Source organism: Colletes latitarsis, unplaced genomic scaffold, assembly GCF_051014445.1.
Source record: "Colletes latitarsis isolate SP2378_abdomen unplaced genomic scaffold, iyColLati1 scaffold0021, whole genome shotgun sequence".
Lineage (NCBI taxonomy): Eukaryota > Metazoa > Arthropoda > Insecta > Hymenoptera > Colletidae > Colletes > Colletes latitarsis.
Genome location: NW_027488371.1, coordinates 10,631,830 through 10,654,724, shown reverse-complemented (window position 1 = coordinate 10,654,724; position 22,895 = coordinate 10,631,830).

Here is a 22,895-nt window from a genome sequence, read left to right as displayed (position 1 = left end):
GATCTGGCCAAAAAGTATGCGAAAAATGCGAAAGTATGAGCTGGATGATGGCAAATACGAGACCTAACCCTGACCTAACCGGTGTTATCCTCTAAAATATAGATTGAATCCAGGTTTAACTCACGGTTGCAGTGTGGTGCCACATTACTACGTGATCCAAACCAGAAAACTCCCAAGATCTGGCCAATAAGTATGCGAAAAATGCGAAAGTATGAGCCAGATGATGGCAAATACCAGACCTAACCCAAACCTAACCGGTGTTTCCCTCGAATATATAGATCGAATCCAGGATTAACTCACTGTTTCAGTGTGGTACCACATTACTACGTGATCCAAACCAGAAAACGCCCAGGATCTGGCCAAGAATTTTGCGAAATATGCGAAAGTATGGGCCAGGTAATATCAAATACCAGACCTAACCCAAACCTAACCGGTGTTACCCTCTAATATATAGATCGAATCCAAGATTACTTCACTCTTTCAGTGCGGTACCGCACCACTACCTGATCCATCCCAGAAAACGCCCAGGATCTGGCCATCAAGTATGCGAAAAATGCGAAAGTATGAGCCGGATGATGGCAAATACCAGACCTAACCCAAACCTAACCGGTGTTATCCTCAAAAATATAGATTGAATCCTGGTTTAACCCACTGTTTCATTGTGGTACCACATTACTACGTGATCCAACCCAGAAAACGCCCAGGATCAGGCCAACAAGTAGGTGAAAAAGGCGAAAGTATGAGCCAGATAAAGGCAAATACCAGACCTAACCCTGACCTAACCGGTGTTATCCTCCAAAATATAGATTGAATCCAGGTTTAACTCAATGTTTGAGAGTGGCTCCACATTACTACCTGACCCAAACCAGAAAACGCCCAGGATCTGGCCAACAAGTATACGAAGAATGCGAAAGTATGAGCTGGATGACGGCAAATACCAGACCTAACCCTGACCTAACCGGTGTTATTCTCTGAAATATAGATTGCATCCAGGTTTAACTCACTGTTTGAGTGTGGTGCCACACTACTACGTGATCCAACCCAGAAAACGCCCAGTATCTGGCCAACAAGTAGGTGAAAAATGCGAAAGTATGTGACAGATGATGGCAAATACCAGACCTAACCCTGACCTAACCGGTGTTATCCTCTAAAATATAGATTGAATCCAGGATTACTTCACTGCTTCAGTGCGGTACCACACTACTATCTGATACAACCCAGAAAACGCCCCGGATCTGGCCAACAAGTATGCGAAAAATGCGAAAGTATGAGCCGGATGATGGCAAATACCAGATCTAATCCTGACCTAACCGGTGTTACCCTTTAATATATAGGTCGAATCCAGGATGATCTCAGTGTTTCAGTGTGGTACCACATTACTACGTGATCCAAACCAGAAAACGCCCAGGATCTGGCTAAGAATTTTGCGAAATATGCGACAGCATGAGCCAGATGGTGGCAAATACCAGACCTAACCCCAACCTAACCGGTGGTACCCTCTAATATATAGATCGAATCCAGGATTAACTCACTGTTTCAGTGTGGTACCACATTACTACGTGATCCAAACCAGAAAAAGCCAGCATTTGGCCAACAATTATGCGAAAAAGGTGAAAGTATGAGCGAGATGATGACGAATCCCAGACCTGACCCAGACCTAACCGGTGTTATCCTCTAAAGAATTGATCGGACCCCGGTTTAACCCGCTCTTTCATTGTGGTACCACATTACCACGTGATCCATACCAGAAAAAGCCCAGGATCTGGCCAACATTTATACGAAATATGCGAAAGTATGGGCCAGGTAATATCAAATACCAGACCTAACCCAAACCTAACCGGTGTTACCCTCTAATATATAGATCGAATCCAGGATTAATTCACTGTTTCAGTGTGGTACCACATTACTACGTGATCCAAACCAGAAAAAGCCCTGGATCTGGCCAACAAGTATGCGAAAAATGCGAAAGTATGAGCTGGATGATGGCAAATACCAGACCTAACCCTGACCTAACCGGTGTTATCCTCTGAAATATAGATTGCATCCAGGTTTAACTCACTGTTTGAGTGTGGTGCCACACTACTACGTGATCCAACCCAGGAAACGCCCAGTATCTGGCCAACAAGTAGATGGAAAATGCGAAAGTATGTGACAGATGATGGCAAATACCAGACCTAACCCTGACCTAACCGGTGTTATCCTCTAAAATATAGATTGAATCCAGGATTACTTCACTGCTTCAGTGCGGTACCACACTACTATCTGATACAACCCAGAAAACGCCCCGGATCTGGCCAACAAGTATGCGAAAAATGCGAAAGTATGAGCCGGATGATGGCAAATACCAGATCTAATCCTGACCTAACCGGTGTTACCCTCTAATATATAGGTCGAATCCAGGATGATCTCACTGTTTCAGTGTGGTACCACATTACTACGTGATCCAAACCAGAAAAAGCCCTGGATCTGGCCAACAAGTATGCGAAAAATGCGAAAGTATGAGCTGGATGATGGCAAATACCAGACCTAACCCTGACCTAACCGGTGTTATCCTCTGAAATATAGATTGCATCCAGGTTTAACTCACTGTTTGAGTGTGGTGCCACACTACTACGTGATCCAACCCAGAAAACGCCCAGTATCTGGCCAACAAGTAGGTGAAAAATGCGAAAGTATGTGACAGATGATGGCAAATACCAGACCTAACCCTGACCTAACCGGTGTTATCCTCTAAAATATAGATTGAATCCAGGATTACTTCACTGCTTCAGTGCGGTACCACACTACTACCTGATCCAACCCAGAAAACGCCCAGGATCTGGCCAACAAGTATGCGAAAAATGCGAAAGTATGAGCCGGATGATGGCAAATACCAGACCTAACCCAAACCTAACCGGTGTTATCCTCTAAAATATAGATTGAATCCTGGTTTAACCCACTGTTTCATTGTGGTACCACATTACTACGTGATCCAACCCAGAAAACGCCCAGGATCAGGCCAACAAGTAGGTGAAAAAGGCGAAAGTATGAGCCAGATAAAGGCAAATACCAGACCTAACCCTGACCTAACTGGTGTTATCCTCCAAAATATAGATTGAATCCAGGTTTAACTCAATGTTTGAGAGTGGCTCCACATTACTACCTGATCCAAACCAGAAAACGCCCAGGATCTGGCCAACAAGTATACGAAAAATGCGAAAGTATGAGCTGGATGATGGCAAATACCAGACCTAACCCTGACCTAACCGGTGTTATCCTCTGAAATATAGATTGCATCCAGGTTTAACTCACTGTTTGAGTGTGGTGCCACACTACTACGTGATCCAACCCAGAAAACGCCCAGTATCTGGCCAACAAGTAGGTGAAAAATGCGAAAGTATGTGACAGATGATGGCAAATACCAGACCTAACCCTGACCTAACCGGTGTTATCCTCTAAAATATAGATTGAATCCAGGATTACTTCACTGCTTCAGTGCGGTACCACACTACTATCTGATACAACCCAGAAAACGCCCCGGATCTGGCCAACAAGTATGCGAAAAATGCGAAAGTATGAGCCGGATGATGGCAAATACCAGATCTAATCCTGACCTAACCGGTGTTACCCTCTAATATATAGGTCGAATCCAGGATGATCTCACTGTTTCAGTGTGGTACCACATTAATACGTGATCCAAACCAGAAAAAGCCAGCATTTGGCCGTCAATTATGCGAAAAAGGTGAAAGTATGAGCGAGATGATGACGAATCCCTGACCTGACCCAGACCTAACCGGTGATATCCTCTAAAGAATTGATCGCACCCCGGTTTAACCCGCTCTTTCATTGTGGTACCACATTACCACGTGATCCATACCAGAAAAAGCCCAGGATCTGGCCAACATTTATACGAAATATGCGAAAGTATGGGCCAGGTAATATCAAATACCAGACCTAACCCAAACCTAACCGGTGTTACCCTCTAATATATAGATCGAATCCAAGATTACTTCACTCTTTCAGTGCGGTACCGCACCACTACCTGATCCATCCCAGAAAACGCCCAGGATCTGGCCATCAAGTATGCGAAAAATGCGAAAGTATGAGCCGGATGATGGCAAATACCAGACCTAACCCAAACCTAACCGGTGTTATCCTCAAAAATATAGATTGAATCCTGGTTTAACCCACTGTTTCATTGTGGTACCACATTACTACGTGATCCAACCCAGAAAACGCCCAGGATCAGGCCAACAAGTAGGTGAAAAAGGCGAAAGTATGAGCCAGATAAAGGCAAATACCAGACCTAACCCTGACCTAACCGGTGTTATCCTCCAAAATATAGATTGAATCCAGGTTTAACTCAATGTTTGAGAGTGGCTCCACATTACTACCTGACCCAAACCAGAAAACGCCCAGGATCTGGCCAACAAGTATACGAAGAATGCGAAAGTATGAGCTGGATGACGGCAAATACCAGACCTAACCCTGACCTAACCGGTGTTATTCTCTGAAATATAGATTGCATCCAGGTTTAACTCACTGTTTGAGTGTGGTGCCACACTACTACGTGATCCAACCCAGAAAACGCCCAGTATCTGGCCAACAAGTAGGTGAAAAATGCGAAAGTATGTGACAGATGATGGCAAATACCAGACCTAACCCTGACCTAACCGGTGTTATCCTCTAAAATATAGATTGAATCCAGGATTACTTCACTGCTTCAGTGCGGTACCACACTACTATCTGATACAACCCAGAAAACGCCCCGGATCTGGCCAACAAGTATGCGAAAAATGCGAAAGTATGAGCCGGATGATGGCAAATACCAGATCTAATCCTGACCTAACCGGTGTTACCCTTTAATATATAGGTCGAATCCAGGATGATCTCAGTGTTTCAGTGTGGTACCACATTACTACGTGATCCAAACCAGAAAACGCCCAGGATCTGGCCAAGAATTTTGCGAAATATGCGACAGCATGAGCCAGATGGTGGCAAATACCAGACCTAACCCCAACCTAACCGGTGGTACCCTCTAATATATAGATCGAATCCAGGATTAACTCACTGTTTCAGTGTGGTACCACATTACTACGTGATCCAAACCAGAAAAAGCCAGCATTTGGCCAACAATTATGCGAAAAAGGTGAAAGTATGAGCGAGATGATGACGAATCCCAGACCTGACCCAGACCTAACCGGTGTTATCCTCTAAAGAATTGATCGGACCCCGGTTTAACCCGCTCTTTCATTGTGGTACCACATTACCACGTGATCCATACCAGAAAAAGCCCAGGATCTGGCCAACATTTATACGAAATATGCGAAAGTATGGGCCAGGTAATATCAAATACCAGACCTAACCCAAACCTAACCGGTGTTACCCTCTAATATATAGATCGAATCCAGGATTAATTCACTGTTTCAGTGTGGTACCACATTACTACGTGATCCAAACCAGAAAAAGCCCTGGATCTGGCCAACAAGTATGCGAAAAATGCGAAAGTATGAGCTGGATGATGGCAAATACCAGACCTAACCCTGACCTAACCGGTGTTATCCTCTGAAATATAGATTGCATCCAGGTTTAACTCACTGTTTGAGTGTGGTGCCACACTACTACGTGATCCAACCCAGGAAACGCCCAGTATCTGGCCAACAAGTAGGTGAAAAATGCGAAAGTATGTGACAGATGATGGCAAATACCAGACCTAACCCTGACCTAACCGGTGTTATCCTCTAAAATATAGATTGAATCCAGGATTACTTCACTGCTTCAGTGCGGTACCACACTACTATCTGATACAACCCAGAAAACGCCCCGGATCTGGCCAACAAGTATGCGAAAAATGCGAAAGTATGAGCCGGATGATGGCAAATACCAGATCTAATCCTGACCTAACCGGTGTTACCCTCTAATATATAGGTCGAATCCAGGATGATCTCACTGTTTCAGTGTGGTACCACATTACTACGTGATCAAAACCAGAAAAAGTCAGCATTTGGCCAACAATTATGCGAAAAAGGTGAAAGTATGAGCGAGATGATGACGAATCCCAGACCTGACCCAGACCTAACCGGTGTTATCCTCTAAAGAATTGATCGGACCCCGGTTTAACCCGCTCTTTCATTGTGGTACCACATTACCACGTGATCCATACCAGAAAAAGCCCAGGATCTGGCCAACATTTATACGAAATATGCGAAAGTATGGGCCAGGTAATATCAAATACCAGACCTAACCCAAACCTAACCGGTGTTACCCTCTAATATATAGATCGAATCCAGGATTAATTCACTGTTTCAGTGTGGTACCACATTACTACGTGATCCAAACCAGAAAAAGCCCTGGATCTGGCCAACAAGTATGCGAAAAATACGAAAGTATGAGCTGGATGATGGCAAATACCAGACCTAACCCTGACCTAACCGGTGTTATCCTCTGAAATATAGATTGCATCCAGGTTTAACTCACTGTTTGAGTGTGGTGCCACACTACTACGTGATCCAACCCAGAAAACGCCCAGTATCTGGCCAACAAGTAGGTGAAAAATGCGAAAGTATGTGACAGATGATGGCAAATACCAGACCTAACCCTGACCTAACCGGTGTTATCCTCTAAAATATAGATTGAATCCAGGATTACTTCACTGCTTCAGTGCGGTACCACACTACTACCTGATCCAACCCAGAAAACGCCCAGGATCTGGCCAACAAGTATGCGAAAAATGCGAAAGTATGAGCCGGATGACGGCAAATACCAGACCTAACCCAAACCTAACCGGTGTTATCCTCTAAAATATAGATTGAATCCTGGTTTAACCCACTGTTTCATTGTGGTACCACATTACTACGTGATCCAACCCAGAAAACGCCCAGGATCAGGCCAACAAGTAGGTGAAAAAGGCGAAAGTATGAGCCAGATAAAGGCAAATACCAGACCTAACCCTGACCTAACTGGTGTTATCCTCCAAAATATAGATTGAATCCAGGTTTAACTCAATGTTTGAGAGTGGCTCCACATTACTACCTGATCCAAACCAGAAAACGCCCAGGATCTGGCCAACAAGTATACGAAAAATGCGAAAGTATGAGCTGGATGATGGCAAATACCAGACCTAACCCTGACCTAACCGGTGTTATCCTCTGAAATATAGATTGCATCCAGGTTTAACTCACTGTTTGAGTGTGGTGCCACACTACTACGTGATCCAACCCAGAAAACGCCCAGTATCTGGCCAACAAGTAGGTGAAAAATGCGAAAGTATGTGACAGATGATGGCAAATACCAGACCTAACCCTGACCTAACCGGTGTTATCCTCTAAAATATAGATTGAATCCAGGATTACTTCACTGCTTCAGTGCGGTACCACACTACTATCTGATACAACCCAGAAAACGCCCCGGATCTGGCCAACAAGTATGCGAAAAATGCGAAAGTATGAGCCGGATGATGGCAAATACCAGATCTAATCCTGACCTAACCGGTGTTACCCTCTAATATATAGGTCGAATCCAGGATGATCTCACTGTTTCAGTGTGGTACCACATTAATACGTGATCCAAACCAGAAAAAGCCAGCATTTGGCCGTCAATTATGCGAAAAAGGTGAAAGTATGAGCGAGATGATGACGAATCCCTGACCTGACCCAGACCTAACCGGTGTTATCCTCTAAAGAATTGATCGCACCCCGGTTTAACCCGCTCTTTCATTGTGGTACCACATTACCACGTGATCCATACCAGAAAAAGCCCAGGATCTGGCCAACATTTATACGAAATATGCGAAAGTATGGGCCAGGTAATATCAAATACCAGACCTAACCCAAACCTAACCGGTGTTACCCTCTAATATATAGATCGAATCCAGGATTAATTCACTGTTTCAGTGTGGTACCACATTACTACGTGATCCAAACCAGAAAAAGCCCTGGATCTGGCCAACAAGTATGCGAAAAATGCGAAAGTATGAGACAGATGATGGCAAATACCAGACCTAACCCTGTCCTAACCGGTGTTATCCTCTAAAATATAGATTGAATCCAGGTTTAACTCACTGTTTCAGAGTGGTTCTACATTACTACCTGATCCAACCAAGAAAAGGCCCAGGATCTGGCCAACAAGTATGGGAAAGATGCGAAAGTATGAGACAGATGATGGCAAATACCAGACCTAACCCTGACCTAACCGCTGTTATCCTCTAAAATATAGATTGAATCCAGGATTAACTCACTGTTTCAGGGTGGTACCATATTACTACGTGATCCAAACCAGAAAACGCTCAGGATCTGGCCAACAACTATGCGAAAAATGCGAAAGTATGTGCCAGATGATGGCAAATACCAGACCTAACCCTGACCTAACCAGTGTTACCCTCCAATATATAGATCGAATTACAGGATTACTTCAGTGTTTCAGTTCGGTACCATACTACTACCTGATGCAACCCAGAAAACGCCCAGGATCTGGCCAAGAAGTATGTGAAAAATGCGAAAGTATGAGCCGGATGATGGCAAATACCAGACCTAACCCTGACCTAACAGGTGTTATCCTCTAAAATATAGATTGAATCCAGGTTTAACTCAATGTTTGTGTGTGGCGCCATATTACTACGTGACCCAAACCAGAAAACGCTCAGGATGTGCCCAACAAGTATGCGAAAAATGCGAAAGTATGAGCCAGATGATGGCAAATACCAGACCTAACCCTGACCTAACCGGTGTTACCCTCCAATATATAGCTCGAATTACAGGATTGATTCACTGTTTCAGTTCGGTACCACACTACTACCTGATGCAACCCAGAAAACGCCCAGGATCTGGACAACAAGTATGCGAAAAATGCGAGAGTATGAACCAGATGATGGCAAATACCAGACCTAACCCAAACCTAACCGGTGTTACCCTCTAATATATAGATCGAATCCAGGATTATCTCACTGTTTCAGTGTGGTACCACATTACTAAGAGATCCAAACCAGGAAAAGCCAGCATTTCGCCAACAATTATGCGAAAAAGGTGAAAGTATGAGCGAGATGATGGCGAATCCCAGACCTGACCCAGGCCTAACCGGTGTTATCCTCTAAAGAATTGATCGGACACCGGTTTAACCCGCTGTTTCATTGTGGTACCACATTACTACGTGACCCAAACCAGAAAAAGCCCTGGATCTGGCCAACAAGTATGCGAAATATGCGAAAGTATGAGCCGGATGATGGCAAATACCAGACCTAACCCTGACCTAACCGGTGTTACCCTCTAATATATAGATCGAATCCAGGATTATCTCGCTGTTTCAGTGCGGTACCACATTACAACGTGATCCAAACCAGAAAAAGCCAGCATTTGGCCCACAATTATGCGAAAAAGGTGAAAGTATGAGCGAGATGATGGCGAATCCCCGACCTGACCCAGACCTAATCGGTATTATCCTCTAAAGAATTGATCGGATCCCGGTTTAACCCGCTGTTTCATTGTGGTACCACATTATTACGTGATCCATACCAGAAAAAGCCCAGGATCTGGCCAACATTTATACGAAATATGCGAAAGTATGGGCCAGGTAATATCAAATACCAGACCTAACCCAAACCTAACCGGTGTTACCCTCTAATATATAGATCGAATCCAGGATTAATTCACTGTTTCAGTGTGGCATCACACTACTACGTGATCCAACCCAGAAAACGCCCAGGATCTGGCCAAAAAAGTATGCGAAAAATGCGAAAGTATGAGCCACGTGATGGCAAATTCCAGACCTAACCCAAAGCTAACCGGTGTTACCCTCTAATATATAGATCGAATCCAGGATTAGTTCACACTTTCAGTACGGTACCACACTACTACCTGATCCAACCCAGAAAGCGCCCAGGATCTGGCCAACAAGTATGCGAAAAATGCGAAAGTATGAGCCGGATGATGGCAAATACCAGACCTAACCCTGACCTAACCGGTGTTATCCTCTAATATATAGATCGAATCCAAGATTACATCACTCTTTCAGTGCGGTACCGCGCTACTACCTGATCCAACCCAGAAAACGCCCAGGATCTGGCCAACAAGTATGCGAATAATGCGAAAGTATGAGCCGGATGATGGCAAATACCAGACCTAACCCAAACCTAACCGGTGTTATCCTCCAAAATATAGATTGAATCCAGGTTTAACTCAATGTTTGAGAGTGGCTCCACATTACTACCTGACCCAAACCAGAAAACGCCCAGGATCTGGCCAACAAGTATACGAAAAATGCGAAAGTATCAGCTGGATGATGGCAAATACCAGACCTAACCCTGACCTAACCGGTGTTATCCTCTGAAATATAGATTGCATCCAGGTTTAACTCACTGTTTGAGTGTGGTGCCACACTACTACGTGATCCAACCCAGAAAACGCCCAGGATCAGGCCAACAAGTAGGTGAAAAATGCGAAAGTATGTGACAGATGATGGCAAATACCAGACCTAACCCTGACCTAACCGGTGTTATCCTCTAAAATATAGATTGAATCCAGGATTACTTCACTGCTTCAGTGCGGTACCACACTACTATCTGATACAACCCAGAAAACGCCCAGGATCTGGCCAACAAGTATGTGAAAAATGCGAAAGTATGAGCCGGATGATGGCAAATACCAGACCTAACCCAAACCTAACCGGTGTTATCCTCCAGAATATAGATTGAATCCAGTTTTAACTCAATGTTTGAGAGTGGCTCCACATTACTACGTGACCCAAACCTGAAAACGCCCAGGATCTGGCCAACAAGTATGCAAAAAATGCGAAAGTATGAGACAGATGAAGGCAAATACCAGACCTAACCCTGACCTAACCGGTGTTATCCTCCAGAATATAGATTGAATCCAGGTTTAACTCAATGTTTGAGAGTGGCTCCACATTACTACGTGACCCAAACCAGAAAACGCCCAGGATCTGGCAAACAAGTATGCGAAAAATGCGAAAGTATTAGCCGGATGATGGCAAATAACAGACCTAACTCTGACCTAACCGGTGTTATCCACTAAAATATAGATTGAATCCAGGTTTAACTCATGTGGCGGTGTGGTACCACATTACTACGTGATCCAACCCAGAAAACGCCCAGGATCAGGCCAACAAGTAGGTGAAAAAGGCGAAAGTATGAGCCAGATAATGGCAAATACCAGACCTAACCCTGACCTAACCGGTGTTATCCTCTAAAATACAGATTGAATCCAGGTTTAACTCACTGTTGCAGTGTGGTACCACATTACTACGTGACCCAAACCGGAAAACGCCCAGGATCTGGCCAACAAGTATGCGAAAAATGCGAAAGTATGGGCCAGATGATGGCAAATACCAGACCTAACCCTGACCTAACCGCTGTTATCCTCTAAAATATAGATTGAATCCAGGATTAACTCACTGTTTGAGTGTGCTACCACATTACTACGTGATTCAACCCAGGAAACGCCCAGGATCTGGCCAAAAAGTATGCGAAAAATGCGAAGGTATGAGCCAGATGATGGCAAATTCCAGACCTAACCCAAACCTAACCGGTGCTACCCACAAATATATAGATCGAATCCAGGATTACTTCACTCTTTCAGTGCCGTACCACACTACTACCTGATCCAACCCAGAAAACGCCCAGGATCTGGCCCACAAGTATGCGAAAAATGCGAAGGTATGAGCCGGATGATGGCAAATACCAGACCTAACCCTAACCTAACCGGTGTTATGCTCTAAAATATAGATTGAATCCAGGTTTAACTCACGGTTGCAGTGTGGTGCCACATTACTACGTGATCCAAACCAGAAAACGCCCAGGATCTGGCCAACAAGTATGCGAAATATGCGAAAGTATGAGCCAGATGATGGCAAATACCAGACCTAACCCTGGCCTAACCGGTGTTATCCTCTAAAATTAGATCGAATCCAGGATTAACTCACTGTTTCAGTGTGGCATCGCACTACTACGTGATCCAACCCAGAAAAGGCCCAGGATCTGGCCAAAAAGTATGCGAAAAATGCGAAAGTATGAGCCAGATGATGGCAAATACCAGACCTAACCCTGGCCTAACCGGTGTTATCCTCTAAAATTAGATCGAATCCAGGATTAACTCACTGTTTCAGTGTGGTACCACATGACTACGTGATCCAAACCAGAAAACACCCTGGATCTGGCCAACCAGTATGCGAAAAATGCGAAAGTATGAGCCGGATGATGGCAAATACCAGACCTAACCCAAACCTAACCGGTGTTACCCTCTAAAATATAGATTGAATACAGGTTTAACTCACTGTTGCAGTGTGGCACCACATTACCACGTGACCCAAACCAGAAAACAGCCCAGGATCTGGCCAACAAGTATGCGAAAAATGCGAAACTATGAGGCAGACGATGGCAAATACCAGACCTAACCCTGACCTAACCGGTGTTATCCTCTAAAATATAGACTGAATCCAGGTTTACCTCACTGTATCAGAGTGGTTCTACATTACTACGTAATCCGAACCAGAAAACGCCCAGTATCTGGCCAACAAGTATGCGAAAAATGCGAAAGTATGGGCCAGATGATGGCTAATACCAGACCTAACCCTGACCTAACCGGTGTTATCCTCTAAAATATAGATTGAATCCAAGATTAACTCACTGTTTCAGTGTGGTACCACATTACTGCGTTATCCAAACCAGAAAACGCCCTGGATCTGGCCACCAAGTATGCGAAAAATGCGGAAGCATGAGCCAGATGATGGCAAATTCCACATCTAACCCAAACCTAAACGGTGTTACCCTCTAATATATAGATCCAATCCAGGATTACTTCACTGTTTCAGTGCGGCACCACATTACTACCTGATCCAACCCAGAACACGCCCAGGATCTGGCCAACAAGTATGCGAAAAATGCGGAAGCATGAGCCAGATGATGGCAAATACCAGACCTAACCCAAACCTAACCGGTGTTACCCTCTAATATATAGATCGAATCCAGGATTACTTCACTGTTTTAGTGGGTTACCACACTACTACCTGATCCAACCCAGAAAACGCCTAGGATCTGGCCAACAAGTATGCGAAAAATGCGAAAGTTTGAGCCAGATGATGGCAAATACCAGACCTATCCCTGGCCTAACCGGTGTTATCCTCTAAAATATAGATTGTATCCAGGTTTAACTCACTGTTAATGTGTGGAACCACATTACTACGTGATCCAAACCAGAAAACGCCCAGGATCTGGCCAATAAGTATGCGAAAAATGCGAGAGCATGAGTCGGATGATGGCAAATACCAGACCTAACCCATACCTAATCGTTGTTATCCTCTATAATATAGATTGAATCCAGGATTAACTCACTGTTTCAGTGTGGTACCACATTACTACGTGATCCAAACCAGAAAACGCGATGGATCTGGCCAACAAGTATGCGAAAAATGCGAATGCATGGGGCAGACGATGGCTGATACCAGACCTAACCCTGACCTAACCGGTGTTATCCTCTAAAATATAGATAGAATCCAGGTTTAACTCATGTGGCAGTGTGGTACCACATTACTACGTGATCCAAACCAGAAAACGCCCTGGATCTGGCCAACAAGTATGCGAAAAATGCGAAAGTATGAGCACAGATGATGGCAACCAGCAGACCTAACCCAAACCTAACCGGTGTTACACTCTAATACATAGATCGAATCCAGGATTAACTCACTGTTTCAGTGTGGTACCACATTACTACGTGATCCAAACCAGATAACGCCCAGGATCTGGCCAACAAGTATGCGAAAAATGCGAAAGCATGAGGCAGGCGATTGCAAATACCAGACCTAACCCTGACCTAACCGGTGTTATCATGTAACATATAGATTGAATAGAGGATTAATTCACTGTTTCAGTGTGGCATCACACTACTACGTGATCCAACCCAGAAAAGGCTCAGGATCTGGCCGAAAAGTATGCGAAAAATGCAAATTATGAGCCAGATGATGGCAAATACCAGACCTAACCCTGGCCTAACCGGTGTTATCCTCTAAAATTAGATCGAATCCAGGATTAACTCACTGTTTCAGTGTGGTACCACATGACTACGTGATCCAAACCACAAAACGCCCAGGATCTGGCCAATAAGTATGCGAAAAATGCGAAAGTATGAGCCAGATGATGGCAAATACCAGACCTAACCCTGACCTAACCGGTGTCATCCTCCAAAATATAGATTGAATGCAAGATAAACTCACTGCTTCAGTGTGGTACCACATTACTGCGTGATCCAAACCAGAAAACGCCCTGGATCTGGCCACCAAGTATGCGAAAAATGCGGAAGCATGAGCCAGATGATGGCAAATTCCACATCTAACCCAAACCTAAACGGTGTTAACCTCTAATATATAGATCCAATCCAGGATTACTTCACTGTTTCAGTGCGGTACCACACTACTACATGATCCATCCCAGAAAACGCCCAGGATCTGGCCAACAAGTATGCGAAAAATGCGGAAGCATGAGCCAGATGATGGCAAATACCAGACCTAACCCCAACCTAACCGGTGTTACCCTCTAATATATAGATCGAATCCAGGATTACTTCACTGTTTTAGTGGGTTACCACACTACTACCTGATCCAACCCAGAAAACGCCCAGGATCTGGCCAACAAGTATGCGAATTATGCGAAAGAATGAGCCGGATGATGACAAATACCAGGCCTAACCCTGACCTAACCGGTGTTACCCTCTAATATATAGATAGAATCCAGGATTAACTCACTGTTTCAGTGTGGTACCACATTATTACGTGATCCAAACCAGAAAACGCCCTGGATCTGGCCAACAAGTATGCGAAAAATGCGAAAGTATGAGGCAGGGGATGGCAAATACCAGACCTAACCCTGACCTAACCGGTGTTATCCTCTAAAATATAGATTGAATCCAGGATTAACTCACTCATTCAGTGTGGTACCACATTACTACGTGATCTAAACTAGAAAACGCGCTGGATCTGGCCAACAAGTATGCGAAAAATGCGAAAGTATGTGGCAGGGGATGGCGAATACCAGACCTAACCATGACCTAACCGGTGTTATCCTCTAAAATATAGATTGAATCCAGGTTTAACTCATGTGGCTGTGTGGTACCACATTACTACGTGATCCAAACCAGAGAACGCCCTGGATCTGGCCAACAAGTATGCGAAAAATGCGAAAGCATGAGGCAGATGATGGCAAATACCAGACCTTACCCTGACCTAACCGGTGTTATCCTCTAAAATATAGATTGAATCCAGGTTTAGCTCACTGTTTGAGTGTGGTGCCACATTACTACGTGATCCGACCCAGAAAACGCCCAGGATCTGGCCAACAAGTAGGTGAAAAATGCGAAAGCATGAGCCAGATGATGGCAAATACCAGACCTAAGCCAAACATAACCGGTGTTACCCTCTAATATATAGATCGAATCCAGGATTAACTCACTGTTTCAGTGTGGTACCACATTACTACGTGATCCAAACCTGAAAACGCCCTGGATCTGGCCAACAAGTATGCGAAAAATGTGAAAGTATGAGGCAGAGGATGGCAAATACCAGACCTAACCCTGACCTAACCGGTGTTATCCTCTAAAATATAGATTGAATCCAGGTTTAGCTCACTGTTTGAGTGTGGTGCCACATTACTACGTGATCCGACCCAGAAAACGCCCAGGATCTGGCCAACAAGTAGGTGAAAAATGCGAAAGCATGAGGCAGATGATGGCAAATACCAGACCTAACCCTGACCTAACCGGTGTTATCCTCTAAAATATAGATTGACTCAGGTTTAACTCACAGTTTCAGAGTGGTTCTACACTACTACGTGTCCAAACCAGGAAACGCCCAGGATCTGGCCAACAAGTATGCGAAATATGCGAAAGAATGAGCCGGATGATGGACAAATACCAGGCCTAACCCTGACCTAACCGGTGTTACCCTCTAATACATAGATCGAATACAGTATTAACTCACAGTTTCAGTGTGGTACCACATTACTACGTGATCCAAACCAGAAAACGCCCAGGATCTGGCCAACAAGTATGCGAGAAATGCGGAAGTATGAGGCAGGCGATGGCAAATACCAGACCCAACCCTGACCTCACCGCTGTGATCCTCTAAAATATAGATTGAATCCAGGATTAAATCGCTGTTTCAGTGTGGTACCACATTACTACGTGATCCAAACCAGAAAACGCCCAGGATCTGGCTAACAAGTATGCGAAGAATGCGAAAGCATGAGCCAAATGATGGCAAATACCAGACCTAACACAAACCTAACCGGTGTTACCCTCTAATATATAGATCGAATCCAGGATTACTTCACTGTATCAGTGCCGTACCACGCTACTACCTGATCCAACCCAGAAAACGCCCAGGATCTGGCCAACAAGTATGCGAAAAATGCGAAGGTATGAGCCAGATGAATGCAAATACCAGACCTAACCCAAACCTAACCGGTGTTACCCTCTAATATATAGTTCGAATCCAGGATTAACTCCCTGTTTCAGTGTGGTACCACAATACTACGTGATCCAAACCAGAAAACGCCCAGGATCTGGCCACCAAGTATGCGAAATATGCGAAAGAATGAGCCGGATGATGGCAAATACCAGACCTAACCCTGACCTAACCGGTGTTATCCTCTAAAATATAGGTTGAATCCAGGTTAAACTCATGTGGCATTGTGGTTCCACATTACAACGTGATCCAACCCAGAAAACGCCCAGTATCTGGCCAACAAGTAGGTGAAAAATGCGAAAGTATGAGCCAGATGATGGCAAATACCAGAACTAACCCTGGCCTTACCGGTGTTATGCTCTAAAATATAGATTGGATCCAGGTTTAACTCATGTGGCTGTGTGGTAGCACATTATTACGTGATCCAAACCAGAAAACACCCTGGATCTGGCCAACAAGTATGCGAAAAATGCGAAAGTATGAGCCAGATGATGGCAAATACCAGACCTAACCCAAGCCTAACCGGTGTTACCCTCTAATATATAGATCGAATCCAGGATTAACTCACTGTTTCAGTGTGGTTCCACATTACTACGTGATCCAAACCAGAAAACGCCCGTGGATCTGACAAACAAGTATGCGAAAAATGCGAAAGTATGAGGCAGGAGAAGGCAAATACCAGACCTAACACTGACCTAAGCGGTGTTATCCTCTAAAATATAGATTGAATCCAGGTTTAACTCACTGCTTGAGTGTCGTACCACATTACTACGTAATCTAACCCAGAAAACGCCCAGGATCTGGCCAACAAGTATGCGAAAAATGCGAAAGCATGAGGCAGATGATGGCAAATACCAGACCTAACCCTGACCTAACCGGTGTTATCCTCTAAAATATAGATTGAATCCAGGTTTAGCTCACAGTTTCAGAGTGGTACCACAACACTACGTGATCCAAACCAGAGAACGCCCTGGATCTGGCCAACAAGTATGCGAAAAATGCGAAAGCATGAGGCAGATGATGGCAAATACCAGACCTAACCCAAACCTAACCGGTGTTACCCTCTAATATATAGATCCAATCCAGGATTACTTCACTGTTTCAGTGCGGTACCACACTACTACCTGATCCATCCCAGAAAACGCCCAGGATCTGGCCAACAAGTATGCGAAAAATGCGGAAGCATGAGCCAGATGATGGCAAATACCAGACCTAACCCAAACCTAACCGGTGTTACCCTCTAATATATAGATCGAATCCAGGATTACTTCACTGTTTTAGTGGGTTACCACACTACTACCTGATCCAACCCAGAAAACGCCCAGGATCTGGCCAACAAGTATGCGAAAAATGCGAAAGTATGAGGCAGGGGATGGCAAATACCAGACCTAACCCTGACCTAACCGGTGTTATCCTCTAAAATATAGATTGAATCCAGGATTAACTCACTCATTCAGTGTGGTACCACATTACTACGTGATCTAAACTAGAAAACGCGCTGGATCTGGCCAACAAGTATGCGAAAAATGCGAAAGTATGTGGCAGGGGATGGCGAATACCAGACCTAACCATGACCTAACCGGTGTTATCCTCTAAAATATAGATTGAATCCAGGTTTAGCTCACAGTTTCAGAGTGGTACCACAACACTACGTGATCCAAACCAGAGAACGCCCTGGATCTGGCCAACAAGTATGCGAAAAATGCGGAAGCATGAGCCAGATGATGGCAAATACCAGACCTAACCCCAATCTAACCGGTGTTACCCTCTAATATATAGATCGAATCCAGGATTACTTCACTGTTTTAGTGGGTTACCACACTACTACCTGATCCAACCCAGAAAACGCCCAGGATCTGGCCAACAAGTATGCGAATTATGCGAAAGAATGAGCCGGATGATGACAAATACCAGGCCTAACCCTGACCTAACCGGTGTTACCCTCTAATATATAGATAGAATCCAGGATTAACTCACTGTTTCAGTGTGGTACCACATTATTACGTAATCTAACCCAGAAAACGCACAGGATCTTGCCAACAAGTATGCGAAAAATGCGAAAGCATGAGGCAGATGATGGCAAATACCAGACCTAACCCTGACCTAACCGGTGTTATCCTCTAAAATATAGATTGACTCAGGTTTAACTCACAGTTTCAGAGTGGTTCTACATTACTACGTGTCCAAACCAGGAAACGCCCAGGATCTGGCCAACAAGTATGCGAAATATGCGAAAGAATGAGCCGGATGATGGACAAATACCAGGCCTAACCCTGACCTAACCGGTGTTACCCTCTAATACATAGATCGAATACAGGATTAACTCACAGTTTCAGTGTGGTACCACATTACAACGTGATCCAAACCAGAAAACGCCATGGATCTGGCCAACAAGTATGCGAGAAATGCGGAAGTATGAGGCAGGCGATGGCAAATACCAGACCCAACCCTGACCTCACCGCTGTGATCCTCTAAAATATAGATTGAATCCAGGATTAAATCGCTGTTTCAGTGTGGTACCACATTACTACGTGATCCAAACCAGAAAACGCCCAGGATCTGGCTAACAAGTATGCGAAGAATGCGAAAGCATGAGCCAAATGATGGCAAATACCAGACCTAACACAAACCTAACCGGTGTTACCCTCTAATATATAGATCGAATCCAGGATTACTTCACTGTATCAGTGCCGTACCACGCTACTACCTGATCCAACCCAGAAAACGCCCAGGATCTGGCCAACAAGTATGCGAAAAATGCGAAGGTATGAGCCAGATGAATGCAAATACCAGACCTAACCCAAACCTAACCGGTGTTACCCTCTAATATATAGTTCGAATCCAGGATTAACTCCCTGTTTCAGTGTGGTACCACAATACTACGTGATCCAAACCAGAAAACGCCCAGGATCTGGCCACCAAGTATGCGAAATATGCGAGAGAATGAGCCGGATGATGGCAAATACCAGACCTAACCCTGACCTAACCGGTGTTATCCTCTAAAATATAGGTTGAATCCAGGTTAAACTCATGTGGCATTGTGGTTCCACATTACAACGTGATCCAACCCAGAAAACGCCCAGTATCTGGCCAACAAGTAGGTGAAAAATGCGAAAGTATGAGCCAGATGATGGCAAATACCAGAACTAACCCTGGCCTTACCGGTGTTATGCTCTAAAATATAGATTGGATCCAGGTTTAACTCATGTGGCTGTGTGGTAGCACATTATTACGTGATCCAAACCAGAAAACACCCTGGATCTGGCCAACAAGTATGCGAAAAATGCGAAAGTATGAGCCAGATGATGGCAAATACCAGACCTAACCCAAGCCTAACCGGTGTTACCCTCTAATATATAGATCGAATCCAGGATTAACTCACTGTTTCAGTGTGGTTCCACATTACTACGTGATCCAAACCAGAAAACGCCCGTGGATCTGACAAACAAGTATGCGAAAAATGCGAAAGTATGAGGCAGGAGAAGGCAAATACCAGACCTAACACTGACCTAAGCGGTGTTATCCTCTAAAATATAGATTGAATCCAGGTTTAACTCACTGCTTGAGTGTCGTACCACATTACTACGTAATCTAACCCAGAAAACGCCCAGGATCTGGCCAACAAGTATGCGAAAAATGCGAAAGCATGAGGCAGATGATGTCAAATACCAGACCTAACCCTGACCTAACCGGTGTTATCCTCTAAAATATAGATTGAATCCAGGTTTAGCTCACAGTTTCAGAGTGGTACCACAACACTACGTGATCCAAACCAGAGAACGCCCTGGATCTGGCCAACAAGTATGCGAAAAATGCGAAAGCATGAGGCAGATGATGGCAAATACCAGACCTAACCCAAACCTAACCGGTGTTACCCTCTAATATATAGATCCAATCCAGGATTACTTCACTGTTTCAGTGCGGTACCACACTACTACCTGATCCATCCCAGAAAACGCCCAGGATCTGGCCAACAAGTATGCGAAAAATGCGGAAGCATGAGCCAGATGATGGCAAATACCAGACCTAACCCAAACCTAACCGGTGTTACCCTCTAATATATAGATCGAATCCAGGATTACTTCACTGTTTTAGTGGGTTACCACACTACTACCTGATCCAACCCAGAAAACGCCCAGGATCTGGCCAACAAGTATGCGAAAAATGCGAAAGTATGAGGCAGGGGATGGCAAATACCAGACCTGACCCTGACCTAACCGGTGTTATCCTCTAAAATATAGATTGAATCCAGGTTTAGCTCACTGTTTGAGTGTGGTGCCACATTACTACGTGATCCGACCCAGAAAACGCCCAGGATCTGGCCAACAAGTAGGTGAAAAATGCGAAAGCATGAGCCGGATGATGACAAATACCAGGCCTAACCCTGACCTAACCGGTGTTACCCTCTAATATATAGATCGAATCCAGGATTAACTCACTGTTTCAGTGTGGTACCACATTATTACGTGATCCAAACCTGAAAACGCCCTGGATCTGACCAACAAGTATGCGAAAAATGTGAAAGTATGAGGCAGAGGATGGCAAATACCAGACCTAACCCTGACCTAACCGGTGTTATCCTCTAAAATATAGATTGAATCCAGGTTTAGCTCACTGTTTGAGTGTGGTGCCACATTACTACGTGTTCCGACCCAGAAAACGCCCAGGATCTGGCCAACAAGTAGGTGAAAAATGCGAAAGCATGAGGCAGATGATGGCAAATACCAGACCTAACCCTGACCTAACCGGTGTTATCCTCTAAAATATAGATTGACTCAGGTTTAACTCACAGTTTCAGAGTGGTTCTACATTACTACGTGTCCAAACCAGGAAACGCCCAGGATCTGGCCAACAAGTATGCGAAATATGCGAAAGAATGAGCTGGATGATGGACAAATACCAGGCCTAACCCTGACCTAACCGGTGTTACCCTCTAATACATAGATCGAATACAGGATTAACTCACAGTTTCAGTGTGGTACCACATTACTACGTGATCCAAACCAGAAAACGCCATGGATCTGGCCAACAAGTATGCGAGAAATGCGGAAGTATGAGGCAGGCGATGGCAAATACCAGACCCAACCCTGACCTCACCGCTGTGATCCTCTAAAATATAGATTGAATCCAGGATTAAATCGCTGTTTCAGTGTGGTACCACATTACTACGTGATCCAAACCAGAAAACGCCCAGGATCTGGCTAACAAGTATGCGAAGAATGCGAAAGCATGAGCCAAATGATGGCAAATACCAGACCTAACACAAACCTAACCGGTGTTACCCTCTAATATATAGATCGAATCCAGGATTACTTCACTGTATCAGTGCCGTACCACGCTACTACCTGATCCAACCCAGAAAACGCCCAGGATCTGGCCAACAAGTATGCGAAAAATGCGAAGGTATGAGCCAGATGAATGCAAATACCAGACCTAACCCAAACCTTACCGGTGTTACCCTCTAATATATAGTTCGAATCCAGGATTAACTCCCTGTTTCAGTGTGGTACCACATTACTACGTGATCCAAACCAGAAAACGCCCAGGATCTGCCACCAAGTATGCGAAATATGCGAAAGAATGAGCCGGATGATGGCAAATACCAGACCTAACCCTGACCTAACCGGTGTTATCCTCTAAAATATAGGTTGAATCCAGGTTAAACTCATGTGGCATTGTGGTTCCACATTACAACGTGATCCAACCCAGAAAACGCCCAGTATCTGGCCAACAAGTAGGTGAAAAATGCGAAAGTATGAGCCAGATGATGGCAAATACCAGAACTAACCCTGGCCTTACCGGTGTTATGCTCTAAAATATAGATTGGATCCAGGTTTAACTCATGTGGCTGTGTGGTAGCACATTATTACGTGATCCAAACCAGAAAACCCCCTGGATCTGGCCAACAAGTATGCGAAAAATGCGAAAGTATGTGCCAGATGATGGCAAATACCAGACCTAACCCAAGTCTAACCGGTGTTACCCTCTAATATATAGATCGAATCCAGGATTAACTCACTGTTTCAGTGTGGTTCCACATTACTACGTGATCCAAACCAGAAAACGCCCGTGGATCTGACAAACAAGTATGCGAAAAATGCGAAAGTATGAGGCAGGAGAAGGCAAATACCAGACCTAACACTGACCTAAGCGGTGTTATCCTCTAAAATATAGATTGAATCCAGGTTTAACTCACTGCTTGAGTGTCGTACCACATTACTACGCAATCTAACCCAGAAAACGCCCAGGATCTGGCCAACAAGTATGCGAAAAATGCGAAAGCATGAGGCAGATGATGGCAAATACCAGACCTAACCCTGACCTAACCGGTGTTATCCTCTAAAATATAGATTGAATCCAGGTTTAGCTCACAGTTTCAGAGTGGTACCACAACACTACGTGATCCAAACCAGAGAACGCCCTGGATCTGGCCAACAAGTATGCGAAAAATGCGA